Below are 16,378 nucleotides of genomic sequence, written 5' to 3' on the forward strand. Positions count from 1 at the left end.
CCTTTTAGAATCAGGTCTTTCAATTCCCTCATTTCTTCTCTATGCTCCGGGTTTTGGTTTTCCCACTGGGGGTCTCTGAGGGGAAACTTCACCTCTCCCTGTCCAGCATCCCCATCTCCAATCGGGTGTTCCCTGTCCCATATTTTAATGGCAGCTCCTCATATAAGTCCCCTTTCCTCCCCAATAAATAATATATTCAAACTAGACATTAATTCAGCCCAGGTATACAGACTGGGCCCCAAAAATTGATCAATTTGTTCAGACAACCCCACCGGATCCTCAACCAGGACCTCCATTTCCTTTTTAAATGTTCTGACCTCCCCACTGGTGAGGGGGGCACTTACAAACCCAATCTCTTTGTCCCCTATGGGTACCTCCCAAAGGGGATAAGTCGTTACGTTTTTCCCCTTTTTCTTTTTTTAAAGAAATATTGCAATATTTCTAGCTCCCCATAACTTCAAACACCAATTCATCAATTCATGCTTGACTAACCTTCAAAGCCTGTTCCTAACTTATAAATATATTTATATATATTTATGTTCATTTCTTCAGTATTTAATAGTCAAAATGCAAAATGCATACAGTTCCCAATTTTGCAATTCACTGTAATTACCCAGTTTTAGTCCTTTAATTTAGATCCAGAATTAGTTTCCTTAAATAGTCCTGACCAATCATTGCTCAATTACAATACTATAAGTCGTAAAATAATCAGAACTTGCCTTCAAAGAATTTGTCTACTCAAGTTTTTTTAAAAAAAAAACAACTTCTAATGCATGAACAATGGCTGAATCCAAGGTCACAGATATTAACCATAGAATTTTGCTTTTACTACAATCTAATGTTGAACTGAAACTTCAACTGTCCTCCATTAATCGCTGTTATGTAAAGATAAAAGAGATTAGTTAGGAACTGATAGTAAGGCAGTCATGATCTGTAAAAAGAACAGGAGTTATCATTCCTTTTTTTTTCTTCATAATCACAATAGAATCCTTAACCTTAAAAGAAATCATGTTAAGTTTCCATAACAAAATCAGATTCAAAACAGTCCTGGAACACAAGCTCCAGGGAATAAAACACAAACATTCAATCACCAACAAACAAATGTTCACTCAAACCAAATCACAAAGGGTTAAACTTCCTACCAGCTGTACAGCTCTTTTCATTCTCTCTCTCTCTCTCTCGCACATGGACATATAAACTCAGATATTCACAAACCCAGTCTTCGTCCGATCTGTACTTTGGCCAGAAGACAGCGGGACGAAGAATGGAGTCCTTAGTCCATACAAAGCAACAATATTTACTCATCTTTCTCCCTTGCACAAGTATTATTTTGCCAATTTCCACAACATCCTGCCCAAAGGACCTTCCGGAGGAATGTTGTAAGGGACCCCGCCTCCATTTCCATTGCCGTTTCCTTACTTTGTTTCCCCGGAGGCTTTTTCCTTACCCAAAGCGCAAGCCATATTGAGTTCCTTCGTTAGTCCCTTATTAACTACTAAAACTCAATCCCGGCCACCAAGGCAATACTTAAAAGTCAATTTTCTTACCTTGGTCTGTGCACAGAGTTGCCTGGCCCCTTTTGTCACCGTATTTTCTATCGAGCTCCTATCACTGTCTGATTCAGATGTCTCTCTTATAGGATTCACATCAGTCACCCAAGGGAGCAGACCAAACCGGGATACGAGACCGCTCCTCAATGGGGAACGGGACGCGTCTTCCCAGTGTCCAAGGCCAGCCACTCCCCCCGGTGATGGAAGAAAATCCCGGACACGAGCCCCCAATTGTGAGAAACAAAAGCTCACTCACTTTAATAATTTCAGTCCGAGACAAATATCTGAATCCGACATTTATTTATACACCTATAGGTGGGTGCCCTGTCTCATTACCAGGTAAAGTAATGACAAAATGCACACCAAATCCAACAAACTCTCGAAATTTATACAGTTTGAATCCCCATATCTTTCCTTATTCCATTGTTTGTTCCCTGCTTCGCTTACGTCACTCATTTCCTTAAGACTTATCCCACAACTTCTGTTTATCCTGTTTTGTCCGTGACAAACTCTTATCTCTGACTCCCATAAGGGTGTTTGACGTCAGTCTATTATAGATTATTGATTAGGCATATCTTTTCTTCTATCAGCATCTATTTCCATCCAGAGGCCACTTTGACCTCTTTGATTAGGGTTTGTTCCTGTGTCCCCGTGTAAGGGGGAAACAGATGCTTTCCTGTTTGCCCATACATCCACCATTGTTCTGTATTCACTTCTCATGCTTTCTTTTCGCTGAATATGTATTTTCTCATTCCTGTTCTGTATCAGAATTTATACTTGCAGAAATAACATTAATTCATTTATATCCCACACTGATTATTTCTGCTTCCATCTCCCGAGTAAGGAGTGAGTGTGAAGTTATTACACTCACTGTGCAAAAAATGTCTTCTCAACTCCCCTGTATCTCTTCTGCAAAAACTTTAAACTCATGGCCCTGTCTTCCACCTAGAATCATAGAAACCCATTTGGCCCAAGTCCACACTATCCCTCTGAACAGCATCCCATCCAGACCCGCCCTCCCTACCTTATCCTGCAATCCGGCACTTCCCATCGCTTCTCCACCCAGTCGGAAAATCCCTGGACGTTGTGGGCAATTTAGCATGGCCAATCAACCTAACTGCACGTTTGGACTATAGGAGGAAACTGGATGACGCTGAGATAACCCATGCAGACACAGGGAGAATGTGCAAACTCCAAAAAAACAGACTCCCGAGGCTGAAATAGAATGTTGTGAGGTGTTGTGAAGTAGCAGTACTAAGCACTGAGCCATCCTCGTCCTTGTATACTGTATCTGATTCTATTATAATCTTAAAAATCACAAACACCAGGTCCAACAGGTTTAATCGGAAGCACACTAGCTTTCGAAGCGTCGCTCCTTCATCAGGTGAGAATGGAGGACTCAATCCTAAAACACAGAATTTATAGCAAACATTTACAGTGTGATGTAACTGAAATTATACATTGAAAAATACCTTGATTGTTTGTTGAGTCTTTCATCTGTTTGAATACCATGATAGTTTCACTTCTTTCATGTGTAAATCACAAAACCTTTTTTTAAAAGTTGCATTCTCAGGTTAGCTGTAACGATGGGAGATAGCTAGACAATATGTTGAAGGTGTTAGCCCCCTGTGTTCTCTGTCTATGCCATGATGTTTAGATTGATTCTAATCAAAAAAGTAAGATAACGGAATTTTACATGAATTGATACAGTTTTTGAGCAAAGTACAATGTAACTGTGCAAGTACAAATTCACCCCACAAAATATATGTGCATGTGGGTCTTTGTCTGTGTGTATCTGTCTGTCTGTGTTGGGGGTTGTGAGTGTGAGAGAGAGTGTGTGTGTGTGTGCGCGCACGTGTGTAGTGAGTGTAGAGTGTCTTAAGTCTGTGACGGGGTGCATGTGTGAGTGTGGGAGTGTGTGTACGCGTCTGGGGTGGGGGGTTGTGAGTGTCTGTGAGAGAGAGTGTATATGTGTGAGCATGAGTGTAGAGTGGTCTAAGTCTCTGAGACGATGCCTGTGAGTGTGCGGGTGTACGTGTCTGTAAGGGTGTGTCCGTGTGCATGTGTATACAGGAGTGCCTGTGTGTGTGTGTGTGTATGTGAGAGAGTGTGTGTGTATAGGAGTGTCTGGGTGTGTGTATAGTGCAATGGTGGTCACCTGTAATGTGACGTGGACCCAAGGTCCCGGTTGAGGCCCTCCCTATGGGTGTGGAACTTAGCTATCAGCCTCTGCTCGGCCACTTTTCGTTGCTGCCCATCGCGAAGCCCGCCTTGGAGGACGGCCACCCGAAAATCCGAGGTCGAATTTCCTGGACCACTGAAGTGTTCCCCAACTGGGAGGGAACATTCCTGTCTGTTAATTGTTGTGCAGTGCCCATTCATCCGTTGTCGTAGCCTTTGCTCGGTTTCCCCAATGTACCATGCCTCAGGGCATCATTGCCTGCAACATATAAGATAGACACCGTTGGCTGAGTCACATGAGTACCTGCCATGTACAAGGTGTCCCCACGCATAATGGTCGTATCCATGTCCACTCACTGACATGTCTTGCAGCGGCTACCGTGACAGGGTTGTATGGAGTTGTCCTGAAAGCCGGGCAGCTTGCTACGAACAATGATCTGTTTGAGGTTAGATGGTTGTTTAAAGGCAAGTAGTGGAGGTGTGGGGAAGGTCTTGGTGAGGTGGTCATCCTCATTGTGTTGCAGGTCACAAAGAATATGGTGTCGTTTTTCAGCTCCTGGGCAGCGCTGAACAACGAAGTGTATCCTGTCGGTTGCAGCACAATGTCCGTCTCCTGAGGAGGTAATTACGGTTCCTTGCTGTGGCACATCGGAACTGGCGGTCGATGAGTTGGGCATCGTACCTTGTTCTTGTGAGGGCATCCCTGAGTACTTCCAGGTGCCCATCACATTCCTCCTCATCTGAGCAGATCTGGTGTATGTGTATGTGTAGGGCTTGTCCATAGGGGATGTCTGTTTTAATATATTTTGTATGGAAGCTGGAGAAGTGTAGCACTGTGAGTTTGTTTGTGGGTTTGCGGTAGAGTGTGGTGCTGAGGTGCCCATCCTTAATGGAGATGCATGTGTCCAAGAATGAGACAGATAGTTGAGAGTAGTCCATGGTAAGTTTGATGGTGGGATGAAACTTGTTGACGTCACTGTGTAGTTTTATAAGTGACTCCTCACCATGGGTCCAGAGGAAGAAAATGTCGTCAATGTACCTGGTGTATAATGTTGGTTGGAGGTCCTGCAGAGAGAAGAAGTTTTGTTTGAACCTGTGCATAAAAATGTTGGCATATTGGGGTGCAAATTTGGTCCCCATGGCTGTTCCAAGTGTCTGGACGAAGAACTGGTTGTCAAAGGTGAAGACGTTATGATCGAGGATAAAGCGGATGAGTTGTAGGATGGTGTTCGGAGATTGGCAGTTCTTGATGCTGAGTACTGAGGCTGTTTCCGTGATGCCATCATTGTGGGGGATACTGGTGTAGAGTGCTAAATCATCCATTGATGAGGAATGTTCCCGCTTTGACTGGTCCATGGGTGCTGAGTTTCTGTAAGAAATCCGTAGTGTCGCGACAGAAGCTGGAGATCCCCTGTACAATAGGTTTCACGATGCCTTCCACATTGCCGGAGAGATTCTCACACAGGGTCCATTGCCCGACATGATGGGACATCCTGGTGTGTTGGCTTTGTGTACCTTTGGAAGGCAGTAGAAGTCGCCTACACGAGAAGTACGTGGGATGAGGGCATGTAGGGAACTCTGAAGGACTAGATCCAAAGTCCTGATCAATATGTTCAATTTACGGGTGTATTCTTTGGTCGAATCAGCTCGTAGTTGCCTGTAGTGTTCCTGGTTGTTCAGCTGTTGGTACACTTCCTTGCAGTAGTCTGTTCTATTCTGATTGATAATGGCTCCTCCTTTATCGGCTGATTTGATTACAATATTGTGATTGGTTTTGAGAGCCTGGATGGCATTGCTTTGTGAATGGGTGATGTTTTGCTCTACCTTGTGGGTATGGCTGATGAATCTAGCATTTATATATTTCCTGACGGTTTGAGTATACATGTCAAGCCCAGGGCAGCGGCCCTCCGGTGGGGTCCAAGTTGACACCTTCTTTGGTCGCTCCTCTACAGATCCCTGTGATGACTGTTCCAGTTCATTAGTGGGCTCATTGGGATCACTGCCGGCACCTTGAAAGAATTCCCGGAATCTCATTCGTCTGATGAACTCCTCCGTGTCAGGTGACCACCATTGCACTACACACACACAGGCACTCCTATACACACACACACACACATATACACAGACACACACACCCCCACACTGACACAGGCATCCTCTCAGAGACTTAGACCACTCTACACTCATGCACACACATATACATTCTCACTCACAGCCCCCCACCCCAGATACGCACACCCACTCCCACACTCACACATGCACCCCCTCACAGACTTAAGACACTCTACACTCACTACACACACACATACACTCTCTCTCACACTCACAACCCCCAGCCCGGACAGACACATGCACAGACAAAGACCCACATGCACACATATATTTTGTGGGGTGAATTTGTACTTGCAAAGTTACATTGCACTTTGCTCAAAAACTGCATGAATTCATGTGAAACTCAGTTATCTCACTTCTTAGATTAGAATCAATCTAAACATCATGGCATAGACAGAGAACACAGGGGGCTAACACCTTCAATATGTTTGCTTTTGCCCGAAACGTCGATTTCGAAGCTCCTCGGAAGCTGCCTGAACTGTTGTGCTCTTCCAGCACCACTGATCCAGAATCTGGTTTCCAGCATCTGCAGTCATTGTTTTTACCTTCAACATATTGTCTAGCTATCACCCATTGTTACAGCTAACCTGAGAATGCAACTTTTAAAAAAAGGTTTTGTGATTTACACATGAAAGAAGTGAAACTATCATAGTATTCAAACAGATGAAAGACTCAACAAACAATCAAGGTATTTTTCAATGTATAATTTCAGTTACATCACACTGTAAATTTTTGCTATAAATTCTATGTCTTAGGATTGAGTCTTCCACTATCACCTGATGAATGAGCGATGCTCCGAAAGCTAGTGTGCTTCCAGTTGGTCACTAACCTGGTGCTGTGTGATCTTTAACTTTGTTCACCCCAGTCCAACACCAGCATTTCCAAATTATAACAATCTTGTGCACCTCTGTCAAAGCTCCCCTCAGTCTCCACTGTTCCAAAGAGAACTAGCCCAGCTTCTCGAATTTAAACTTAAGGATAAAGTCTTTCATCTCTAGAACCATTCTTGCAAATCTCCTCTGCAATCTCAAGGCCCCTCAGTTTCTTCAAAGAATGGTGATCACTTATGGAAGCTACATTCCAGTTGTGACACTTGAACTGGAGCAGGGGTAGGCCATTCTGCCTATTATGGCTGCCCTGACACTCAATAAGATAGTGACTAATTCAACTGCAACTCAAATTCACATTCCTACTTACCAATGATAATATTTCATTCTATCATTTAGAGAGAATCTACCTACCTACATACCTCTGCCTTAAAAATATTCATGGACACTACTTCAAATTCAATTATTCTGCTATAACTACTTTATCAGAGTTCTAAAGACTGATGACCCTCTGAAAAAAATGTCTAATCTCTATTTTAAATGAGTGACCAATGCATGACACTGTAATCTTTTGCTATAAATTCTGTGTCTTACGGTCCTGCTTCACAACCACCTGATGAAGAAGCAGCGCTTCGAAAGCAAGTGCCTCCAAATAAATCGGTAAGACTATAGCCTGGTGTTTTGGGATTTTTAACTATATTTATGACAACCAAGTTTTCACATGCTTTGCTCACCACTCTCTGTTTAGCCTGCTTACATCAAGATTCAATGCATATGCACTCCCAGATCTGTTATTCAGACTTTTATTTTTAAGATTCCCTACAGTGTGGAAACAGGCCCTTTGGCCCAACAAGTCCACACCAACCCTCTGAAGAGTAACCCACCCAGAACCATTTCCCTCTGACTAATGCACCTAACACTATGGGCAATTTAGCACAGACAATTCACGTGACCTGCATATCTTTGGCTATGGGAGGAAACTGGAGCACGCAAAGGAAACCCATGCAGACACGGGGAGAATGTGCAAACTCCACACGGACAGTTAGCCAAGGCTGGAATCGAAGCCGGATCCCTGGCTCTGTGAGGCAGCAGTGCTAACCACTGAGCCACCATGCTGCCCCAATATACCCTGTATTCTGCTCAAAATTATGCCATTACATTTACATTTTCTCTCCATATCTGTTCTGCCAAGTGTGTCAACTCATACTTAGAGTCATACAGCATGGAAACAGGCCCTTCGATTCAACCAGTCCATTCCGAACATAATCCTGGTCCATATCCCCTTCTTATTCATGTACTTATCCAAATGTTTTTTAAATGTTGTAATTGTACCCACATTCACCACTTCCTCAGGACGTTCATTCTACAGGTGAAGCACCCTCTGTAAAGTACTGTATTTGTCACTCATGTAGTTTTTAAATCTCTCTCCTCTCACCTTAAAAATGTGCCTCCAAGTCTTAAAATCCCCCATCCGACGGAAAAGACAACTACCATTAACACTCTATTAAATTTCATTTGCCACTTGGCTAGTCATTAACTCGTCTATGTTCTATTGCAGTTAGATTGTATAATTGTTACCGCTTTGATCGCTTCTCCAAGTTTTGCGTCAGTGGCAAATTTTTACATTTCCCACTGACGCAAAACTTGGAGAAGCGATCAAAGCGTTAACGATTATACAAACTAACTGCAATAGGACAGAGACGGGTTAATGGCTAGCCAAGTGGCAAATGAAATTTAATAGAGTGTTAATGGTAGTTGTCTTTTCCGTAGGATGGGGGATTTCAAGACTTGGAGGCACATTTTTAAGGTGAGAGGAGAGAGATTTATAAACTACATGAGTGACAGTTGAGTTACTGATCTTTGGGGAGCACCACTATCATCAAGTCTGAGAAATACTGAAAATAATTTTCTATCCAAGGTGACACTGGCCTTCCTATTTCACAAGTCTAAATTTTGTTGGTATTTTTGAATGGTACCTTTTCAAGTGTTTCTTAAAATCCTCTCCATTCCTTTCCCTTCATCAAATTTACCCGTTATTTCATCTGAAAGTTGAATTGAAATGGTCAGTGATGATCTGTATTTTACTAATCTAGCTGGCTTTCCTTAATTAAGTCAAACCTCACCAAGTTCTTTTTACTTTTTTCAATAAATGTAATTGTGAAACAAGCTATACCTTCAGTCACTTACTGCAAGCTGCTGTTTAGGTCACCATTGGTGAATCTGTAGAAACAAAATAAATATTAAGTAGAATGGGGAATAACCCATTATTAGAGAATGAGACCAAAGCAAGTGCGTTGGAATGGAGAGTATTAAATGAATACAGCAGATCAAGACATACAAATCAACTTTTGAAGCCTATAAACTTTTGAAAGATGGCTTAAGAATAGAGTTTAAAATGTCAGTGATCATGATTTTAAAATATAAGAAACAAACATAATCTGATAATTCATTTCAAATTAAGTGTGGTGGGGTTTACTGAATGAACTAACAATACAAAGATACAACACAACATTTGTGTAAACATTTGTAGCTTGGGTGCTGGTTATCATGGTTGTGGGTAGGTTCACCTCTACAGAGTCTTCATCAAAAATGGATAGCCCTGCAACTTCATCCGCAGATGCCTAATAGACAAACAACTCGACCAAAACATGCCACGACTTAACACACTAGCCACTCTACCTCATATAAAAAACATCTCAGAACTGACAGCCAGCCTTCTTCGACCACTGGGATTCATGATGACCCATAAACCGACAAGACACACTCAGACAACTTACCAGGACAAAAGACCCGATACCCATCACGTGCAAGATTAAAGTAATTTACGAGATTCCATGAAAAGGCTGCACAAAACACAATGTAGGACAGATAACAGATAACAAGCAATCCACATCCGCGAACAGCAATTAGCCACTAAACGCCATGACCAGCTGTTCCTAGTAGCCATACATACAGATGACAGGGACCACAAATTCGACTTGGACAATATAACAATCATGGGACAAGCTAAACAGAAGACAGCCAGAGAATTTCAAGAAGCTTGGCACTCATCCACAGATTCCACCAACAAGCACATTGACCTGGACCCAATATACCAGCTAGGAGAAAGTGGGGACTGCAGATGCTGGAGATCAGAGCTGAAAAATGTGTTGCTGGAAAAGTGCAACAGGTCAGGCAGCATCAATTCCTGAAGAAGGGCTTATGCTCGAAACGTCGATTTGCCTGCTCCTTTGATGCTGCCTGACCTGCTGCCCTTTTCCAGCAACACATTTTTTAGCCCAATATACCAGCCACTACAATGAATAACTGGAACCAACAACCGAAAGCAGCAGAAATAGAACAAAATAAATTCTAGAAGACACGGTACAGCAGCGTTTCACAGAAGGCTGCAAAGTGCTGAAGATGTCACCGAGATGGGACAAAACCTCTGCAAATCAACTTCCCAGCCCAGAGAACATACCCACAACTAATACAACAAAACACAACACAATGCAACCTAACTCAACCACCGTCAAAGCGTTTTAGAACCATCAAATTCATTGTCATCAGCATCTGATGCACAGTTGATAAACTTCATTCAGAGTTACTTTGGCTGTGATGTCACTGTGAACTCCAGCAACAGAAATTTCACGTGCCATTCACAATATAGGTCTAAACAATACCCAGGCAAAAACCACTACCTGATGAACAACCATCTATTATTTGTCTTCAGGTCTCTTAGAACTTTTCCACTTTCTCAACAGAATTCCATATTTTGAACAATCAATCTATAGATCTCGTTTGCCCTTAGCTTCAGTGTGGACTGATTGTGTGAAAGTGCCCAACTCCGAATCTGTTTGTTGAGCCTCAATAAAGAAGACTTAACAAACATTTCTCAGCTACTTTATTCACCTCTCCACCTCTCTGCAGTGTTTACATTCAATCTCATAACTGGAGTTAAGATTATAATTTGACCCACAGGTTTTCTTCTGTAAGCCCTTTCCTTGGACACATTCCTACTTCAACAAGGCCTTTTAATACATACCCACAAATTTCAACATTCTGAATGAAGGTGTCACACTTTGTCACAATGGAAACACTTTGACCTTTGATTCTCAATTTCACCCTGAGCACCTTAATTTAAAGTTTGAGGAAACATTGCTGGGTCGTTCCCAATTGCCCCTTCTTTGCCCTGGCTACATGCCTTCCTTTTATTTTCCTTTTACCCTTTTCGGTTTTATGGAGTGGGAGACCATAAGATAGGGGAGCAGAATTAGGCCATTCAGCCCATCAAGTCTGCTCCGCCATTTGATAATGGCTGACATGACAGCAGGAAAATAGTCTAGATTTAACGATCACCTCATAAGAGTCAGCTAGCTCAATGCCTGCTTAGTTGCAGCAACCTACCAGTATTCAATGTAAACTCTAAGTACTGGCAGTAGTGGATTTTTCAATTCACCTGACTGGATAACTTCCATCGGAATTTCATTGCCTTGAGAACTTTACCTTTTAATATCGATAGACCACAGTCAAATATTCCTTGGCTTTACTCTTTCAAATTGAATTTGGATCTGCTCAATGTGTTTCCTTAAGTTTCAAAACTTCAACATGTACGCTTCAGGAACTTAAATAGACCAAGAATAACATAATTTTTCAAAACTGTGTAATTATCCATTGAAAAACAAAAGGATGAGCTCTATCTGTTCATCTGCTCTGCTTGGTCAGTATCCAAGTTTACCTTCAGCCACTGAGTACTTTTTCCAAACAGTATAAGGAATGCCTCCACATCTCTTTTCTGAAATTTAGATAGGAATTGTACAAATTTAAACTTTCCCTTATTGGGCTTTAGATTATGTTTAAGTTTTTCTCATTAGAATCTTCCTCGGCATCTGAAGTCTCTTTTCTCAATGGCACCAGTTTAAACTGACAGTCACTCCCTTTCCTTTTAACCCCTTTGCAATTCTAATTCAAGCCTCTCTCTTGTTTTCTTTGTGTCCTCTTTCTAAAGTTAAAATTCATGCCTTTTCACTTCCATTTACATCATTTCCTTCGAACAGTACCTGGTCTTTCTTCCATTTCCATAAGTCCTAAATGCTGTGGCAATATTTCAATCATCTCTGCCTTCTTGGCTTCATGTGACACTGGCACCAGTACTGAGGAAGAAGGGACCTGTTTTGATGGGACAGTCTTCATCTGAACCATGCTGGGACTAGTGTCCTAGTGAATCGCATAACCAGGGCTGTGGACAGGGCTTTAAACTAGATTGGGCATGCATGGTTCAGTTATAGGGGAAACTAGAAAACCTGAATTAAAAGAGGAGGGAGGAGTGCAGAACTCAGGAGAGGTTATTAAAATCTCCAGCAAAGACACAAAAAATGACAGAGTGTATGGAAAACCATAGCAGGTCAGGCAGCATCCCAGGAACAGGAGAATCAACATTTCGGGCTGAGGAGGTAAGGGTTTCCTTATTGTAAGAAATGAAATTAAATCAATACTAAGAAAAGAAGTAGGGTCAGATGATGTATAATCCATGTGGGTAGAATTGAGGAACTGCAAAGGGAAAAAAATAAACATAGTTGAAGTTATGTATAGGCCTCCAAACAGTCGTCAGGAGCTGGACTGCAAGATATAATAGGGGATAGAAAACATGTATAGGAAAGGCAAAGTTACAGTGATCATAGTGGATTCCAACATGCAGGTTGCCTGGGAAAATTAGGTTAGTAATGGATTGCAAGAAAAGAAATTTATGGAATGTTTACAAGATGGTTTTTTGAAGCAGCTTGTGGTGGAACCCCCTAGGGAACAGGCAATACAGGAGTTAGTATTGTGCAATGAGGCAGACTTGATAAAGAAGTTTAAGATGAAGGAAACCCGAGGAGGCAGTGATAATAATATGATTGAACTTACACTGTAATTTGAGAGGGTGAAGACAAAATCAGAGGTAACAGTGTTACAGCTGAAAAAAGGCAGAGGAAAATCGACGTTTCGAGCATAAGCACTTCATCAGGATTCCTGATGAAGGGCTTATACCTGAAACGTCAATTCTCTTGCTCCTCGGATGCTGCCTGACTGGCTGTGCCTTTCCAGCACCACAGTCTAGAGTCTGATCTCCAGCTTCTGCAATCCTCACTTTCTCCCTCCTGAATGGAAGAGGAGCCTAGCAAGAAAGACAGTGTAACAGCAATGGCAGGAGTTTCTGGGAGTAATTTGAGAGCCACAGCAGAGATTCATCCCAAGGAAAAAGCAGCATGGTACAGGGAGGATGAGGCAACCATGGCTGACTAGGCAAGTCAGGGATAGCATAAAAGCAAAAGAGAAAGCATATAATGTGGCGAACGACAGTGGGAAACCATAGGATTGAGAAGCTTAAAAAGACCAACAAAGTGTGGCAAAAAAAAGAAATATGGAGGAAGTAGATGAAATATGAGGATAAGCTAACCAATAATATAAAGAAAAACTATAAGAGTTTCTTCACATATATAAAGGTCAAATGAGATGCAAAAGTGGGCTTTGGGCCGCTGGAAAATGATGCTGGAGAGATAGTCTTGGGGTACAAGGAAAAGGCTGAGGAACAGAAAAGTTATTTGGTGTCAGTCTTCATGATGGAAGGCACGAGCAATATCCCAAAAATTCAAGAGAGTGAGGGATGGAGCTCAGTATGGTGGCCATCACCAAGGCGAAAATGCTAGAAAAACTGAATGGCCTGAAAGTGGACAAATCACCTCGGCTAGATGAACTACATACCAGAGTTCTAAAGGAGATAGCTGAAGAGAGAATGGAGCTGTTCGTGGTGATCTTCCAGAAATCGCTAGAATCATGGAGAGTCCCAGAGGACTGGATATTTGCTAACATGTCACCCTTTTTAAAAAAGGGATTAAAGGCAAAAGAAGGAAAATTACAGACCGATCAGCTGAACCTCAGTCATGGGTAAGATCTTGGAAGGCATTGTGAAGGGTGAGATTTCTGAATACTCGGAGGTGTGTGGTAAAATAGGGCAAAGTCAGCATGGTTTCATCAAGGGGAGGTCATGCCTGACAAATTTGCTCGAATTCTTTCAGGAAGTAACAAACAGGTTAGACCAAGGAGAGCTAATGATTGTTATCTACCTGGACTTCAAGAAGGCCTTTGACAAGGTGCCACACAGCAGACGACTGAGTAAGATATGGGTCCATGGTGTTAGAGACAAAGTGCATGCATGGATAGAAGCTTGGCTATCTGGCAGGAAGCAGAGAGTTGGGATAAAAGGGTTATTCTCAGGATGGAAGCCAGTGACAAGTGGTGTTCTTCAAGGCTCAGTGTTGGGACCACAACTTTTCACTGTATGCATGAACGACCTAGATAAAGGAACTGAGAGCACTCTGGCTACGTTTGCAGACAATACAAAGACAGGTGGAGGGAAAGGCAGCATTGAGGAGGCAGGAAGACTGCAGAAAGATTAAGACAGGTTAGAAGAGTGGGCAAAGAAATGGCAGATGGAGTACACCATGGGAAAGTGTGAGGTCATGCACTTTGGTAGGAAGATTTGAGGCTTGGACTATTTTCTAAATGGGGAGAAAGTTCAGAAGTCTTAAATGCAAAGAGACTTGGGAGTTCTAGTCCAGGATTTTCTCAAGGTAAACTTGCAGGTTGAGTCAGTAGTTAGAAAGGCAAATGCAATGATGGCACTTATTTTGAGACGACTTGCATATAAAAGCAGGGATGCAGTTCTGAGGCTCTATAAGGCTGTTGTCAGGTTTAGAGTATTGTGCGCAGTTTTGGGCCCCATATCTCAGGAAGGATGTACTGGTCCTACAGCATGTTCAAAGGATGTTCACAGAAATTGCCCCAGGAATACAAAGCTTTACATTTGAGGAATGTTTCAGGACTCTGTGTCTATACTTGATCGAGTTTAGAAGGATGAAGGGGAATCTAACTGAAATATACAGAATACAGAATGGCCTGGACAGAGTTGTTGGGCAGATGTTTTCATTGGTAGGAGAGGCTAGGACCAGAGGGCACAGCGCCAGAGTAAAAGGGAAGACCGTTGAGAAACTTCTTCAGCCAGAGAGTGGTGAATCTATGGAATTCACTACCACAGAGGGCTGTGGAGACTGAGTCATTGAGTATATTTAAGATGGAGACAGACAGGTTCTTGAGTATCAAAGGGATCAAGAATTACAGGAGAAAGCAGTAGAATGGGATTGAGAAACTTATCAGCCATGATTGAATGGCGAAGCAGACTCAATGGGCTGAATGGCCTAATTTCTGTCTTATGTCGTAGTCTTATGCAGGAAATCTCAACTTTCCTTTCTTTGCCAATTAACTAAATCTTGCAAACAATTCAGGGATACCTCTTCTAATATTTAACAAATAACATTTTAATTTTATAATAAGAGAAAGCTGGTCCCATTACAAGTACTCAGCATCCAACTTCATGTTATCTGCATCCAATGTCCACACTAAGGCCCAAACTTTCTTATTACTCTGACTGGTAATTAACTTTCCCACCACATAAACTGTACAAGTGTAAATGTTCATTTTACCAATATGCTCAAGGTGTTTACCCTTACTATTGTACCTACAACAAGAGACTGCCACTGGGTTGCTTCAAAAAGCTAAACAATAGTTTATTAAAACTGTAAATTATTCAAACAAGTGGCAAAACTGGTGATCAACAATCATACTGTTTTGAATTAAATGGTATATCCTTAATCCCAAAACACATTCATACCAGAAAAGACAGGACAAGACAACTCTGCACAGATATTATGGATAAAATAAAGGGAAATAAATAACAACATGGGTAAAAATTTAGAAGTATAGAATGGCTTGACAGTAAATTTCAAGACCAGACCAAGAAAAGTGAAGAATTGTAAACCCTTGTGAAAGTCAATGGGATTTATTGACTGACTGCACGTCACCTTAAATTCTGAAGGATTGGCTGAGAAATCTGTAGGATCCATCGTGATCACATTTGATGTATAATTAAATACGTTCATGGGTCGTGACCATTTATGGTCAGCGCCTAGTTGCCCTTGAGAAGATGGTGGTGAGCTGCCTTCTTGAAATGCTGCAATCCATGTGCTGCAGGTACATACACGGTGCCATGAGGGAGGAATTCCAGGATTTTGATTCAGCAACAATGAAGGAATGTAAATATCTTTCCAATTCAGGATGGTGCATGGCTTGTAGGAGAATTTGTGGATGGGAGTGTTCTGCTGTATCTGCTGCCCTTGTTCTTCTAGACAGAAGTGATGTGGGTTTGGAAGGTGCTGCCTGATGATTTTGGAGTGCTTGTTCAGAGATCCATGAAGGTGGCAGGACAAATCAATAGTGTAGTTAAGACACTTGCTTTGATCTGTCGTGGTATAGATGAGAAGAGCAGGGAGGTCATGTTGGAGCTGGACAGAACATTGGTTAGGCCACAGTTGGAGCACTATGTGCACTTCTGCACGTGGTGGGGTTCCCATCTATCTGCATATCCCATGTATATTCCCACTGGCCTTCTAAATGGCAGAGGTCAGAGGACTGAAAGGTGCTTTCTGAAGGATCTTTGGTGAATTTCTGCAGTGCATCTGGCAGATCATACACACTGTTGCTCCTAAGCATCGGGGTGGAGGAAGTGGTTGTTTGTGGATATGACTCTAATCAAGTGGACTATTTTGTCCTGGATAATGTCAAACCTCTTGATTTGATTTGTGCAGTTCCAAAAGCAAGTGGAGAGTATTCCACTATACCTCTCACTGTGCA

General features: G+C 42.1%; 1 long non-coding RNA gene across 4 annotated transcripts in view; it reads right to left on the minus strand.

Moving 5' to 3' along the window:
• LOC122541309 (uncharacterized) overlaps nucleotides 1-16,378 on the minus strand; it is a 76,126-nt gene that overhangs the window by 39,961 nt on the left and 19,787 nt on the right. For all 4 annotated transcript variants that reach the window (XR_006309563.2, XR_006309560.2, XR_015753072.1 and 1 more), the window contains one exon: nucleotides 8,844-8,890. This is a non-coding gene — a long non-coding RNA (uncharacterized LOC122541309). The remainder of the gene's footprint in view (nucleotides 1-8,843; nucleotides 8,891-16,378) is intronic.

Source organism: Chiloscyllium plagiosum, unplaced genomic scaffold (genome assembly GCF_037043375.1).
Source record: "Chiloscyllium plagiosum isolate Xiang-an unplaced genomic scaffold, Cpla_swu_hap1 HiC_scaffold_35, whole genome shotgun sequence".
NCBI lineage: Eukaryota > Metazoa > Chordata > Chondrichthyes > Orectolobiformes > Hemiscylliidae > Chiloscyllium > Chiloscyllium plagiosum.